This window comes from Lichenostomus cassidix, chromosome 3, assembly GCF_008360975.1.
Source record: "Lichenostomus cassidix isolate B80296 chromosome 3, HeHo_3.0, whole genome shotgun sequence".
In the NCBI taxonomy this organism is placed as follows: Eukaryota; Metazoa; Chordata; class Aves; order Passeriformes; family Meliphagidae; genus Lichenostomus; species Lichenostomus cassidix.
Genome location: NC_139483.1, coordinates 65770552 through 65786718, shown reverse-complemented (window position 1 = coordinate 65786718; position 16167 = coordinate 65770552). Strand labels below are relative to the sequence as shown.

At 38.2% G+C, this 16167-nt stretch overlaps 1 long non-coding RNA gene across 1 annotated transcript; it reads left to right on the top strand.

Moving 5' to 3' along the window:
* The first annotated feature begins 3085 nt into the window (after nt 1–3085).
* LOC146439896 (uncharacterized) lies at nt 3086–5188 on the top strand. The gene is made up of 3 exons (XR_014851317.1): nt 3086–3196; nt 3312–3426; nt 4648–5188. It is a non-coding gene; the product is annotated as an uncharacterized LOC146439896 (long non-coding RNA).
* The last annotated feature ends 10979 nt before the right edge of the window (nt 5189–16167 follow it).

Genomic DNA, 16167 nt, shown 5'->3' with positions numbered 1-16167 from the left:
AAATTAAATAATTCGGAGGGAGGGGAAAAAAAATCACATTCTCTGTTCTAAGGGAGGGTTCAACCTCTCTTGGCAGACACCTGTCTTTCAAACCAAGACAATACTCAGTCTATCTGGTTGCTGGCCCATGGACATACGAGTCCTTGAGGGCCCACTGCAACCACTGGCACTCAGATCTCGTCAGTGTAGTTTGCTAAGCTCTCACATGCACAGAATCGAGAGTACCCCCACATGAAAAACAAAGAATATTTGGTTATGTTCCTTAAAATGTCAGTGAAAAAATTGTTTACAGTGAATGAAATAATCAGAACTGCCTTGGTGGAACAAATACAGGAAAAGCAAACACATCCTAAGTTTCAGACATTTACCCTAAGCCATAGCCTTTCCAAGTTAAAGGAAAAGCAATTATTTAAGTACTTTTTTCCCACATTTTGGATCTTACCTGTGCTTTTCAAGCAGTGTCACAGTCTTCTATTATTTTATTGGCTAGTCATTTTTGCCTTTCCTTGCTGACATCTCATCACAGGGAAAAAAATGTTTAATATCCTTTTTCTAGGAATCTGTGTATACACACATTCCTGTTCCTACATCCAGAATTTACTTGTTCATTCTAGGTGTGGAGAATTTCAGGACAGATGTACTTTGCTGAAAGGAAAGTGGAGAATGCCTGAATTAATGCTGCCATGGCTGTATTCCCCTCTGCAGTATTTGGGTAAGATGGACAGAATTCAGCTAGCTAGGCTGGTTACTGGCACAAAGTGTGTGACAACGTACACAAAGCTCGGTGGAGCTAGATCAGAGTTCCTCTAAAAGCTTCAACTTAAAGCTTTTTTCTCAATATTTAAAAGTGACCTTTAAAAGGGAATTTCAAACTTGTGTGATTTCGAGCAAGTAATACTATAATAGGCACTATACTTCATTTCTGGAAACCCCAATGTTAGTATTTAAACACCCTATTTTAACCCCCACAGAAATAATTTCTGTACTCCTAAGTTACCACCTGCTGCGGCCAGTAATGATTTTCCAGTGAAACCTGGCAGGATTTCAGAGGCCCTCTGAGCTTGTGTCACCTTTCAGACACTGCTGGGTCACAGAACTCTTACAGACTCAGGCAGTGATGGCTCAGGCTGCCCAGCACAGATATGCTCAGACCACCTCTTAGACTGATATGATCTCTAACCAGAATAGGTTTTGGCAAAAGCAACCACAGCAATTGCCTGTGGTCAAAAGCCAAGCTGAGGCCCTGCTAAGGAATGTTAGGTACTTGAGCAAGTAATTGCAATGTGCTGATGAGGGCATGTGTTACCCCTACCTGCCTTGGTTCCACCCAGGGCTCTCATGGATCTGCTGGTAGTTCAACTTCTGACACTTCAACCAATCTAAATACCAACCTGTGCTTGAGTAACTTTTAATTTTTCACAGAGAAGAGTGGAAAAACAGTGTTGTCTCATGCACAGATCTTGCGGTTCAGGACCTGATCTTTGAAAATAAATATGCAACATAACTCTGACTTTCACCTCTCTTCAAACAGTAGTTCATGGACCACCTACCACACACCCAGTGCCCTGGATAAATGAGCTTCCTTTGTTATTTCATTTTGCAGTCTGAGCTCTACTGGGAGAGCAGCTGAAAGATCTTCTTGCTCCCTTGCTCCCACCCCTCCTCCACATCTATCAAAGAGTCATATGGTTCCTGGTATAAACCCAAAAGGAAATAAAGTCATATTTTTGATCAGAGCCAAAACATTGTTTTAGAATAACAGCTGTCAAAACCTGGCCAAAAAGCTTGACTTTAACTGTGTATAAAATTTCAGTCTTCAGTGTGTACAATGATTTGTAAAAGGGTCAGTGGCATTGTCTAGGATTATAAGGAAGCACTGGTGAAAGCATTTAAAAGATCAGGGGAAAAAGGTTCCTTGTCAACCAGCTTTTCAAACATTCAACAATTTTTTCTTCTTTCAGCAGTAAACTGTGCTCATCACAAAAGTCTTCAGTCTACATGCAATTAAGGACAGGGCAAGACTAGGGAAACATGCTGTGCATCAGGCCTGAACTGGAAAAAAAGAGATTTCAAGCTATGAATTTTGCTAAGGTACGCTTCAGAATTGTTTTTGTTAGAAGACAATAAGGGCATTGTATCCTCCTCCTCCCCCTCTGCAGGTACTCTGGGCTATTCTCTTCTACTTTGCTCCAAAACATTACCAATCCACAATGTATTAAAGGAATCATTGTTAGGTTGTGTAGTCTTAATTCTCTTTCCAGATTGATTTTCCCAACCATCACATGTGCCTGGCATTTTTTTCCTGATGTGATCTATAGAACTGCTTCCAAAGCTCCTAGCCAAATGGCCAGCCTTCATCAGGGAGAGGCCACAGCTGCCTGGCCCTCGCTGCCGAGACGTGCACTGGAGCATGGCTGGCACAGCTGTGCTGAGTTTATTCACTGGCAGGCAGAGAAAAGAACCTTTCTGGCTGCAAAAAGGGAGGGAATGGTCTATCAGTGGATACAGATCAACATCTAGAGAAAGCTGAGATTACCTTCTTGTTTTGTTGCCTTGCTTAGAGTCAGCGGCTTTTCATTGTTTCGTTACTTGAAGACTGAAAGTGACTGGAATAAGCCAGGGGATACTTGTACCCCAGTTTTGACAAGACCAAGGTTTGAACCATTGTTTTCACCTACGAAGTCTTCAGACTTAAAAGCAAGTTTTCTGGTGACCCACTTTCTTGGGCTGCATATGACACACCATCTAACTTTCTTCACTGTCCAAAGAAAAAGTTTGCCTTTATATTATGTGCTTGTTTTGGCTAGGGTGGGGTTAATTTTCTTCGCATTTGCTAGTATGGGGCTGCATTTTGGATTTGTGCTGAGCACAGTACAGATAATATAGAGATGATTCTGTTATTGCTGAGCAGGGCTTGCACAGAACCAAGGCCTTTCCTGCTTTTTGCACTGCCATGATGGTGAGGAGGCTGGGCATGCGTGGGAGGTCGGGAGGAGACACAGCTGGGACAAATGACCCCACCTTACCACAGGGCTATTCCAAACCATGTGACACCATGCTCACTGTATAAAGTGATGGGAAGAAGGAGGAAGGGGGTGATATTTGGGGTCATAGGTTTTGCCTTCTCAAGCTACTGCTACATGGGATGAAGCTCTGCTCTCCTGGAGATGCCTGAACACCTGCCTGCCCATGAGAAGTAGTGAATTAATTCCTTGTTTTACTTTGCTTTCTGCATGGCTTTTTCTTTCCCTGTTAAAGTGTCTTTATCTCAACCTACACGTTTTCTTTTACCCCTCTGATTCTCCCCCCAGTCCTGCTGGTAAGGATGAGAGTGAATGGCTGTGTGGAGCTTGGTTGCTGGCTGAGGTTAATCCACGGTGTCACATCACAAAGCTGTATGAAGCACCCATGAAAGACCTGTCTTTGGTAAGTTCTTGTGTCCTGTCAATATCACTGTAGCTTTTTCTATACTTAGCAAAACACTGCAAAGGGCTTCTTTTTAATAGGAGTGTCAAGACATTTTCCTAAGTTACCTCAGTCATATTGTGAAATAAACTATATTTCCAGTACAATTGTTTTTCTTAAAAAAAAAGAGTTTTGCAGTACAATTTTGTTCACAAACACAAGTAAAAAATTGTACTGGCAACATTTTATAATGCAGACCTGTCTGTGGTAATTTTCTCTCAAATGGGACAAACTGCAAATTAATGTAGAAACTGCTAGTGCTGCAAACTCAGATTTGAGAACCTGAAAGTGAGGTTGAATTCATGTTTTCTAATGCTTAATCACCCACTTAGAATTGAGAGAAAAAAAACCCTAAACACAAACCACTTCATCTCTCCAACAGTAAAGTAACTGCAGTTGTCTTAAGTGGACTTTCTCAGCATGTAATTGCTCAAAATTTGTAAACAAGCCAGTTGTTGCCATACAAAACAGAAAAGACTATAGCTCTGTTAAATTCTTTCTGCTGTGATAAAAGGTCTTAACAAGGCAGTAAATTTGTTTCTGTCAGTTAATAATCCTAACCAGACACAATTTTAAATACATAGTTTTATTGTATGCAAATGATAGACCTCTTAATTTAGAAGGTGCCATTTTACAGCCAATTATTAAAGGCAGTGTGATGTCTTCATTTCTTTGGAAGAGAGTGATAGGATGTGCTGACTGATAATATATTTTTTTATATTTCTCATATTTTATAGTAGTTTAGAAAGTAAAGCTTTCCCAGGCAGCTACATGAAACAAAATGAAATATAATTAGAAGTTATCACAGGAGCAAGCCAGAAAAGCTTTATTCTTTTTCAAATAAAATAATGAAAATAAAAAAGCCATCAACTTTTCGATCCAAGTTTTCCACCCCAGTTTTTAATTAAAGATGATCTCTTGTCCTTTCTTTTTCTCTTTCCTTTGAAGAGAAAGACCCTTCAGAAGCAATGAAAATTTCACAGAAGTATTATTGTCTGCAAAAAAAAAGATGTTTTTAAAAATTCAGTCTAAATTAAAAAAAATATGTTAAATAACAGCTACATAAGGCATTTGGTGGGTAAATTCTGTTTTGACACATCTAACTTAAATTGAGAGTATAAGTTCTTAGTTCCTGTACAATTAATCTACAACCACATTTTCTTTTTGTTTTCTTTTACTTAGACGGACTTTGCTAAAGCAGCCGTGTTTAAGAAGTGGAATAATCATTTTGGCATAGCAAATACTTTCAACAGCCTGCTTGAAAATTGCCTGAGTAAACTAAATCCAAGTTAAGTTCACAGAAAAAAAAATATGACAAAAGTTTGCCAATAACTTTATTGCCCAAAGGCTGATTGTACAGTACACAGGCTGTTACTGCTAATGCTCCTCTGAAAATTCGGGTGTGATTCCGACATCTGTGAGCAAACTCCTATGGAGCAGACAGGACAGAAAGGGAATTCATTAAAAGGATTAGATTTCTCTCTCTACTGTGGTCAGTGATTCATTGGGCGACACCATCACTGTCAAAGCCCAGGAATTGGGAAGAGGGTTGTGAGAGGAGAAGAGTGTTGTTTGCTCTTAGTACCTATATGGGGTGAAATGCTCCCTATTTGTCCAGCTACATGTTATTTTTCAGACTGCTTGACATCTAATTTTCTACCTTTTTTTCTTACATCAATAGCATATTTCAAGAGGAGTATAACAAAGCAACAACAACAAAACAAACAAACGAAAACAAAAAAGGAGAAGAGACTATATCAGCATGAAAGCATTAAGGCAAAAGGTAGAACTAGACAGATAAGGTCAGGGGAACAATGATGGGTTTTTTGTCAGATAAAAATTCTACATGGGATTACATTACTGAGCTCTGGTCCTGTGATATGAAGCATTTTAGTGGCAATGTGGCCTTAAGGACTCTGCTCCACAATTTCATTTCCCATACTGCTGTAGTAAGTATTAAGAATTAGTTGGAGGGGGAAAAAACCCTCCTTTTGGCCCATGAAATATCACAGAATTTATGTCTGAGATGCTGAAAAGGAAGCAAAAATTATAACAGGAAACCATGGATGAGGCAGAAAAGGAATGAATGGACAGACCCTACTCAGGCTCTGCCCTTTCTGCCATGGAGTGAAAACCTCTGAGGTCTCTGAAAACAGTATTGACATTTATACCCAAAGTCAGGTAAAAGACATGTTTTAAAAATGTTAGCTAAATTGAATTTACTCATATATCTGGGTATCTAACAGGAACAGTTTAACACCTTTAAAACAGTATTACTTAAATATATTTCAACTTCAATACACAGCATAAAAGGGCTTTCTTTCCCAAGATTAGGTGCCTTAATACAAGCAGTTTGAAAACACCTGTAATTCATCAGATAGAATACCTTGTGTAGCTTTCAGTGGTCTTGAATTTTTTGTCAACTCTTTGGATTAAAGTCTACAAAGCAGGGTAAACCACTGGGACATATTGTTAGTATTTTACCTCTGGGGTACCACAGTTCAGTTCATCCTCTCTGAAACAAAGGCAAATAAAAATGTGTTTCCTTGTGATTCCCCATGTGTTTGAAACGTTTGAAACAATTAAACTCTGAGCTTAGAGACACTATTACTCTTATAATTATTGTCTCAATGCAGTTCTTTATAAATCTTAAAATATAGTTCAGTTAAATATACTTAAACTGACTTCCATACAACAGAAGAGACACAGCTGATATAGAAAAAGGTGCTTGTCTTGATGTGTCTTTTTCTAGTGCATAGCATTTGTTTATTTCCAAACCCACATGTTTATATAAAGGCTATGAACAGATGAACTCATTACTCACAGAAAAACACAGATTAATTGCTCTGCAATGAACACCAGAAACATCATAAAAAATAGGATTCCTAAAGTTGCACTCCGAAGTCAAAACAAGTGGTCTGGCTTCCAACAGAAGGTTTTGAACATCAAATAGTCTTTTGTTTTCTACTCATCAGGTGAATTTATTTCTGAAGTGTGAATTGCATGGCTTGATTGTTATCTTGTTGTTTTTTAATAACAATTTTTCTCCATTTACCTCAAAAGCCTCATAGGGAAGAAACTGGTCCATACCGTTGGTCTGCTCTCACAATAAGAATTTTCTATCTGGATTAATATTAAAGGCCTTGACCAGTACAAGAAGTAGGATTTGAAAACTGGTATTAAGAGAAAGTTAAATACAACCTTTATGCCAGATTCCAGCATCTTGTTGCCACTTACAGTGTGCATGAATGTAATTATTAGAGATTTTGCTACAAATAGGCCAGTTTTTGTAGGCCTAATGGAGCTGCCTGCATTTTCTGGTATGTTGTAGTAAACTGCAGATTCTTATTAGAATAATAGAATCAAACAATTTGGAAAACACCTTAAGGATTACTGAGTCCAACCATTAACCCAACACGGCCAAGTCCAACACTAAACCTTGTCCCTAAGAACCACATCTCCATATCTTTTGAATACCTTCAGGGATGATGACTCCCCCATTTCCCTGGGCAATCGGTTCCAATGCTTGACAAACCTTTTAGTGAATTATGGAACAGCAGAACACAACTGTAGAATTCAGGCACTGATTTCAGAGAACTTTTTCTACATTATGTATTTCAACATTGAAAAAAAAAGAAAAATTACCTCTTTACCAAGTAAACAGGCTTCCTCTGTGCTTCAGGTTGAATTTCAGATAAGGTATTGATAATTTCTAATGCAGATGATCACAAGCGGCCATGAAATATACCCAATTATTGGCAAATACCAAGTGCTAGAGAACCCACTCCTCTTCTGTGAGTTTCTAGCCCTCATCCAGAAGCAAGATTAGTATCAGCACCACTGCTAACTAACAAAGTCTAATCTAGAGATGTACAAGCATTCTCTTCTAGCATCTCCTGTAAAGTCAGATGTGCAAGCATTCTCTTCAATTGCTCTGAGTGATCATGTTCCAAGTAATTCAGATCATTTCAAGGGAAATAAAGAAGAATGAAGAATAGGGGTATGCAGAGGTAAAATATAAAGAGGTAGTCTGATTAAAAAAAACAAATCAAAATCATATCTCCTGTAAAAAAATAACATAAATAGTGAATTGGTGTTCACTATTTGTGAAAAAGAAGATCAGTGCATCAGACCAAGGGCATGTTTTGCTTTCTACACAGTGAAAGGGAGAGGTCAGGAGACAGGGAGTTGGGAAGGTGTGGGGAATTCTTTGCACTGACTACAGGCAGAGAGCAAGGAGTGCCCTGACAGAGAAGCTTATTTTTTACTTCCCTGTCTGCTAAAAATGAGCTTCTGAAAAAAAACACAACCTGTCTGAAAACACAATGCCAGCATGATCTAAATAGAATATCAAATACAGAAGATGCAGAGAAAAAGTCTCATAAAATAACACACTTCAAGATTTTTTCAAGAAAATTTTTCTTTTAGGATTGACATTGTTATAAGAAATTCCAGAGAAGAATGGGAACTAAAACAAGTTTCTGAAATCTATTGTATCTTCCTTTGCTTCATATAAAAGACACTGCCCGTGAGCTGCTGGTTTCCTAAGGAACTGGGGCAAATCTCACTCTAAGGGAAATTTCTAATTCCAAGAGAGGGAATTGCTAAAAACATTGCCTGGCTACACAGGGCCCCTAAGAGCAGAACAGACAGACTGTTGATTTTACAGCTGTAATTTCAGGTCAGATGCCTGGTTCCAACCAGGAACATTAGGATCATTAAAAGCCACACAGCACCATTTGCAGGATCTAAGAGAAATGACTCCCAGAATCAACACCTAAAGGGCCATGTGGGGCAAGGCTAGTATCGGTTGGTTTGGGAGCCTGGTAGGTGCATGTCCTCCTGGCTCATCCCACATTCTGACTGCATACTTCAGAATCTATTTCACAGCACCATGGAACAGCTTGAGTTGGAAGGGATCTTTTAAAAGTCATCAAGTCCAACAGCCCTGCAATGAGTATTGCTGAAGCATTCTATCCAAAGACTGCTTGATGAAAAATCCGTGGGAACAGGGACCAGGACGCAGTTCCAGGAGAGTGCCTGTTAACTAGACAGTGAGAAACAGGCCCCTGCTTACTTTGCTAGCTCACTCTGTATCCACATGAATCTTACATTTCTGACTGCAGAGTGGTCTAGACTTTTTTTTTTTTTTGTAACATCCCCAGTGGGTTTCCAATGTGATCTTAAATGAAGTTGAAAGAAAGAATCAGGACTACCTCTTAAATGTACTGTGACTTTCTTATCCATTATCTGGAGTACAACTAAGCCAATTTATGTACCTAAAGCTAAAGAATTTATTTTTTTTCTCAGCTGTGCTTTATTTCCAAGTCCAATCATCACATACAACATACTCAGAACAAATTTAACTGACTCCCTGCATGTACGCAGTATCTTTCTCTGAGATGTTGAAGTTGAGCTTTTATCTGTCAGTTTTCATCTATTATTTGGTAGTTAGGAGAGACACATGCAGGATTTCTTGTATAAATTATTGATTTTGTATTAGGTGAGTCTCATAACTGCATGTTGGAGATGTTAAATAGGGTAGAGCTATCACTGCTGGCTTTCCTCAGCAGAGGTGCAGTCTCATAACAGGTATATTTAGATTTTGATGCACAGCTTCAGCCAAATTTGTTGCTCTTTTGTGGCATTTAACAATTATTATTTTATTTGTAAACTGATGAAAAGCTCTCACAGTATGTTGGAGATGGGGGCCTTTCTCTCTGAAACTAAACAGCCATAAAATCTAAAATCAGTGAGATTTTTGGGCCTGGAATGAATAGATATTTCATCAAGCCTCTTTACAAGGAAGAACAGAAAAAAACTCTTGCTTTTCTATTTTTCCTTTCTATCCCAAGCCCTCATTATCTACAGAGAATACCACTGAAGCTTCTGAGCTCAAAGAGAGTTTCCAGTCTGGTTTTGGCAGATCTGGCATCTGTCTCACTCCCTGACAGTACTTGAAAAAGGTAAGTTAGAAACTTTGTAAACCAAGAAGTCAGAAAGGCTGATATAAGAGAATCCTTCTGTGATTTTCTGGCACTATGTGGCAATACTGATGAAAAGAAGTTATACCTAAGAGGTTCACTGAAATTGGTGCCATGCACAAAACAAACCCACTGCCATAGACCTTGTGGGGATGCTTGAACTGATGCCTTAAATCACTGGTAAAAATTTTGAGACGCAGACACACAGTATAGGAAAAGGGTATTACCTTGGTTTAATAGGATCCCAGATGCACACTGACGAACAAGCCTTGACGATATCCCTCGATATCCCTTGACAATTTATGGACAGCTTAGATTAGTGTACTTATCTAAAAGTCTCCAATAAGAAGTCTAACAAATGAAGTAATTGCCTTCTTATTAAAATTACTTCTCCCTAGAAAGGTTACAACTTAGTTTACAAAAACATGTCTCAGTGATGGGGCTCTGTTCAAGGTTGGTGCCTCATGCTCTTGAGATTGTGGGGTTTATTTCGTTTTTTTTAAAGAATTTTGAGCAGGACAAGGGTACTTGGGTGATAAACATGTAGGGTTAAGATACAGGGAGTAAAAAGTACAGGCATGGGGAAGGTTAAAAGGATATATATATATATATAAAGAGAGTATAAAAATATAATGAAAAAGGACAAAAACCCATCAGGCGTCAGAACCTCCACAGAGCCATACAGACATGGCTATGTGTCTTCTGGCAGAGAGCTAGTTTAAGCCAAATCAGCTCAGAAAGCTCCCTAAGTGAGATGTGGCATGTCTACTTCAGTGCAGACATGCCCTAAAGGAAAATGTGCTGAACTAGAAAGATTATCTAAAACAAAGAATCAGAAAACTGGAGTACTTGGGTTCAGTGTTCTCTAGTCTGCCTTGACTAAACCATCAGTAAAGTCAATTTAACTCTTCAAGGGTCAGACATCCTTAAGATTCAACATATTGCTGTCCATTATTACCATTTCATTCCCTTGATGTTACTAATACAAATGTTTTCATGAGGTCTACTAGTGTAATTTATTTATGTATTTGTGTCTTTTAGAATGGGACAGTATTAGAACTGTGCTGTGCCATATGAAAACATGAAATGAAATGACAGACTATTCCTATGAAGGAAAAGTGTCAGTTGAGGAATGAATAACTGGCAATCAGATGGTTAAGATGATTGCTCCAGTCACAGCGGGACCAGATGCATATCTTTATCAACCCTTCTTTGACGCTTCTTGCCTTTTATCAAGTGGGGGTTTTTTGTGGGTTTTTTTTCTTTTGTGTAAATATGGACATGGCTCATTGTCATCCCACTGAGAAGAGAAAATGAATTTTGAAGCCTTTAAAATTTTTAGGAAATTAATGTCTTGATTTTGGCCCCCTCTTTTCTTCCAGTCCCTGTGGGAAAGCTATACTTATCTTCTCCTATTACTAATGTCATCAATACCAGAAACGTCAAGAAAACTGCTTTCTAATTCAAGCTGATGTTTCTGCATATACGTATTTCTATTGTGCATGTATTTTCTGCCTCTTCCGATTCATAAGGGCCCAAGATTTCGTTTCTGGAGAAAAGGCAGTGAAAAGCTTATAAACCCAGTGAACAGTCCTTGAATGGAGATGTCAGGAGATAGAGAAAACATGTATGCTTTGAATGTTTTGCTGGACATTGATACAACTACACATTACTGAAGGGAGAATTTCATGATGCTACGAGGATTTATTCCAGTTCTAGTCCCAGTATAGATTTTATAAGGCTAATACTGCTCTAAAGTATACTCTCTTAACTAATGTCCATTTCAAGATAGCCAAGCTTCAATCCTATTTGATATTATTATGGCTAATTTGAACTTTAATTTCAGACTGCAAGGAAAAAAGTGGCTACTTGGATTCCAAGGGCCTCCTTAAAAAATGCTCCTTCAGGATGCACACTTGAACTAGGGGAGAAGACTTCATGAAAATAAATTAAAAAGTCATACTTTCACCACAAAGGGATAACTTCTTCTGACCTGCTATACTGAATAATTTCTTGGGCTCTGCTGTTGTCAGGCTTTGCTCACATGCTCATGCAATGAACATGTTTTGTCTTGCATGAATATTTTGAACTAATATTTGCTTCACTGCAAGAGCCATGCAGTCGGTGTTGCTTTCTTATAGCATGACCTCAGGCTGCCTATCCAATAGTACTATAGATCTCAAATTTTTTTCCTAACTCAAATTCATGGGGTGGAATTGTGGGAGCCATAATAGACTGTGCAGTAACCCTCCAGTCTTTTGCTTAGCAGAAGTAGTACATAGCAATTTTTTATAGCTGGAACCTGTCACTATTAAGAAGGGAAATCTGCTTTTATGCATCAGCAGTGATTTTGAAAAAACATGAATTTTATGAGATGTATTTGATCTTTGTGTGTGTGTCTACTACAACTGCAGCATTTTATTCAAGCTCAAAGAAATAAATTTGACCTATTTTTTTCTCAACCTGTGAAATTTTCAGAAGAACATTTGGCTTGGAATAAAAGCTTTATGGTAGTTAAGAACCAAGTTTCTTCAAAACTGAAACAGCATTATGCCTGGACCTCATCACCTGTAATATGTAGGGGAAAAAAAGAGAAGTGTTCCAGCTGTATAACAGATTTGGGGGGAAAAAAGGATAGTGAGAGCTACTGTGGCACCAAAATAAAATCTGAAGCATTGGTTTGTCTTTCTATGAAGGACAAGACTTCAGTGTAGCCAACAAGATACTTCTGAGATATTTTGACATGTAATTAGCTAATTAATACAAAATATAATAGCAAATACATTAATAAACAGTAAAATGCCATCATATTGTCCAGGGGTTGAATTGTAGCTCCTAATTACCAGAGCATGCACAATAATGATATATCTAATCTGTGGCTGTCTCTGAGTACTTTGTCACTATCATGGATTGGTGTCCTGTTTTCCTGTATTACTGTAATCAGACATACGGGTAGCAAATATACTTATCAGCTGTGAGATTTGTTAAAAAAATAGTGCTAACACCTAGGTAAAGTTCAGAGCAAAGCTGGGCTTGCACACATAATTCCAGAGTAGACTTAGCACTCAGGGCTCTTCAAAGAAGAAAATGAAATTTTTTCAATAAAAGGAAGAGTGAATTAACAGGGCTAAGAATACAATTTTTATTTTAACAGTGAATAAGAAAGAGAAAAGGAAGAAAAAAGAAAGTATTCTTCTGAAGTACTGGAACTCTTGTAGGTGAGCATGTCATGATTCAATAGACCCTTTCTTTTGACTGTGTTTGGCAGAGACAGTGTGGAAACATATGACCTTTTACATACTCATGGGGAGAAAGATGAGCTCCTGCAAACAAAACAAAGACATTCTCAATGAAATTAAAAGGGGAGACCTTAAATTCTGAGAAATCCCAGTCCAATGTTTGTTCATCTGGAAAACATCTAGACATCAATTTTTTTTAATTAATAGTATTTTTCTAATGTATATTAGACAAATTAATATTTTTCATATTATAGGAGAAGACAGTTGTTACTTAGAATAAGATTTAGTTCTACTTTACTGCAGAAAGTGAAGCAGGCCAAGTGGGACTCTAGGACCACCACACAACATTTGCCATGAAAGTTCATCTGAATATTTTTGTGAAATCATGGTAGAGATACCTGCTAGCCCTTTTGTTCTTACTCTCACTTGTGTGGTAAAATGCAATCCTGGCATAAGTCCAGTTAATTTAAAGGTGTTCCATTAGGATGGACTGGTTTGCTTTTAGTTAATTTGTGGTTTATGAAAGAGACACAAGACAAAGGACTGACTACACAAGGTTAAAATTCTCAAATTACAGTTAAGTTCAAGTTTTTTTTTTATTACAAATATTTCAGATACACCATTCCTTCTTTCAGACTCAAATACTTGTCTGGTTTAGTGAATCTTAGAGACTTTTTCTTTTAGATAGAATGAGTATAATTTCTTCAATGCCCATTCATTATTTAGAAAGGATGTATCTAGTCTTAAGATATTGACATAGGTGAGCCCCAGAAAGAGCTAATTTCTGTGCTCACTTCTCTGAATCTCTTCTAGGAGGACACTGAGTCAACACTTTTACTGGGTCCCTTTATCTCTGAGTGCATTTACTACATATGAGCTTTGTTTCATTCTGCGTGAATAAATAGGTCCCTTCTCTCCACACTCAAACACTCTAATCTGTAATTGAGCAGGTAAAGGTATAACTGCTACATCAGCCTTGAAGGAACCCTCTGGTACAATAATATATCTCATATATTACTGTACTCTGAGTTGTGGCCCCTGTTATTGGAACTATTAGTTCTGAAAAACTGTCATTGTTTTCTTAATTTATATTAAATTCTTGAAGACAGTTTGTCAGCCTCAGTGAAACCAAACAACCTCATAGTTAGTATTTCATATGGACAGAAATGTGGAAAAACTGTATGTGTATGTTTGCTGCAGTTTCAACAGTGCACAACAAGAAATGCATTTAAGGAAGTTTGTATGTTTAAAGTTGTAAACCAAACACTCCAAAACATAGGAATTGCAAGTGATCATACAAACAGGTTTCTCCCCTAGATTTAAACTTAGATTTGATGCTCACATAATCAAATTTAATTATCCTTTCAGAAACATCAAAATGAGTTAGCACAATTCTCTAAAATTCAGTGCCAAGGAAATTCCTGTAAAAATGCATCTGTAGTTAAGTGGTTAACTATTCCATGCTGGTTTAGTTGCCAGATGCAGTTCAGTCTAAGTTCCAGTCTGCCCATTCATTCAACTTCTAAACTCCCAGGAATCCCATGGTTTATTTAACTTACCATAAAAATATAGGAATTATTAGATTACAACAGAAACAAGCAAGACAACCTGTCCCTTGCAAGGCAAGCTTTGGTGCTATGAAGAGAATGACTGTAAAACATTTACCCAAATGTTTAATATCATGAAGTAAACTATTTCTTTTTCTTCCTTTCAGGCAAACTGTTTAGACCCTGGGATATATGGAATGCCTTCACCTGTGTAAAGTCTTTAAAAAAATTCTAACATGATCTAAAGCTGTGATTCATACTTAGATTTTTCAGACTTTAATATCCATTTCTCCCTCTGTTCCACATCTCTGGAAGAGGAAATTGTATGCTCCAATTTTACTTTCACTGCACAAAGGAATGGAGAAGGGCCAAAACTGAGTTCCTTTCATAGACATTCTTGTTTAAACCAATTTGGATTTTACATCTGAAGGCTGGAATTCTGTGGCTAGTTTTGATGTTTGCTCATTTCAGTTGTTCTCTCCTAGCTGTTAGCAGCTCAATAGCTTGTTGAGGATCTGAAACCACAGCTGAGATAAAGCACCTTTGTCTCTTGCTGCCACACACATGCTCTCATTCACACACGTGAGCATGTCTTGAAAACCAAATGCATTATTTGCAGTGTGCCAAAAGGAATCAGTGTTTGGCGAGTTCCAGCATCCTTTTTTTTAAAATACCTTATCTTGGCATCCTTAAAACCCTGGAAAGTCACAATTTACATTCCACACAGGAGTCCTGGATGACTGAGCAGCCGAGCCATACAACAGGATATCCAGCTATTGAGTGCTGCTGTCACAGGTGGCCAGCAGTGCAGCTGCAAAGAGCTTCCTGCCAGGAGGGCAGGGTGGGTCCACAGGAAGAAATGCTCCTTTCCTCTTCCAATCTGTTTTCAACTATAAAGGAAGGCCCAGGCTCACACTCCTGCAGTGGATGTGCCTACGCAGCGTTTTTCAGCCGGATCAGAATCCCAGCTAACTTTTCTAACAATAACTGCCCAAAGTGAAGCAGACCATTCTCAGGGCTTCAAACAGGGAATGGTTTGAAGGCTTCACAGGGCTTCAAACATGGGGGAGCTCTACCTTTAACACAGAGAGGCCCTTGAGAAACATTTCATCTTGATTCTATTGCTGCTGTGCATAATTGTATCATCATTTTATAGCTCACTTAGGAACAGTCAGTGATGTGCAAAAACAGGACAACAAAATGAGCAGCTACCATCCTCTGGAGATACCACAAGTAGGCAATTCATATGTTTCCTCTTTCTTCCCACAAACAGCCATAAAAACACTTACAAGAGCAAAATTGCTTCCAATTAATTGTGGATTTTTACTGTAAAAAAAGGAAGAAGGCATATGACTTCTGCGTGTGAATTTTACAAGCTAACATTTCAAATCCTGCACACTAAAATCCTGGTTAGGTAACAGCAATGCAAAAGGAAGAGGGTGTTCTTTTATAGTAGTGTTAGCAGAAAACATGGATAAGTTCACTCTGTTCTGAGGAAACCTGAGCTTCTTCCCAAGCAGCTCTTGTGCTGGAGAAATACCAAGAACAGAGATTGTGTAAGAAAGAGCAGGTTTTTGAATACTGTTATATAGATTAAAACTTTTATTGGGACTAAAGGAGAACCGTTGAACAAAGGGCAGACAAGGAGTTGAACACTTCCAATGAATGTATGCAGGGCTCATCCATCTAAAATGAAGAGCAATTGTAAAATTCCTCAGAACTGGGGCCTTGATGCCAGTCTGAAAGGCCAGAGAGATCACAGAAAAAAATTTGACCGATGTCAGGAGATTTCCTAGCTCCCATCCTACAAACTCATGTGCTGCTTGTATCCCTAAGTGGTTCTGTAGTCTCCTGTATTAATAAGAGGCTATTCTGTTTCAGACTAAACCTCAATTTTTAGGCTGCAGATCTGGGACTCTTAAACCTATACTA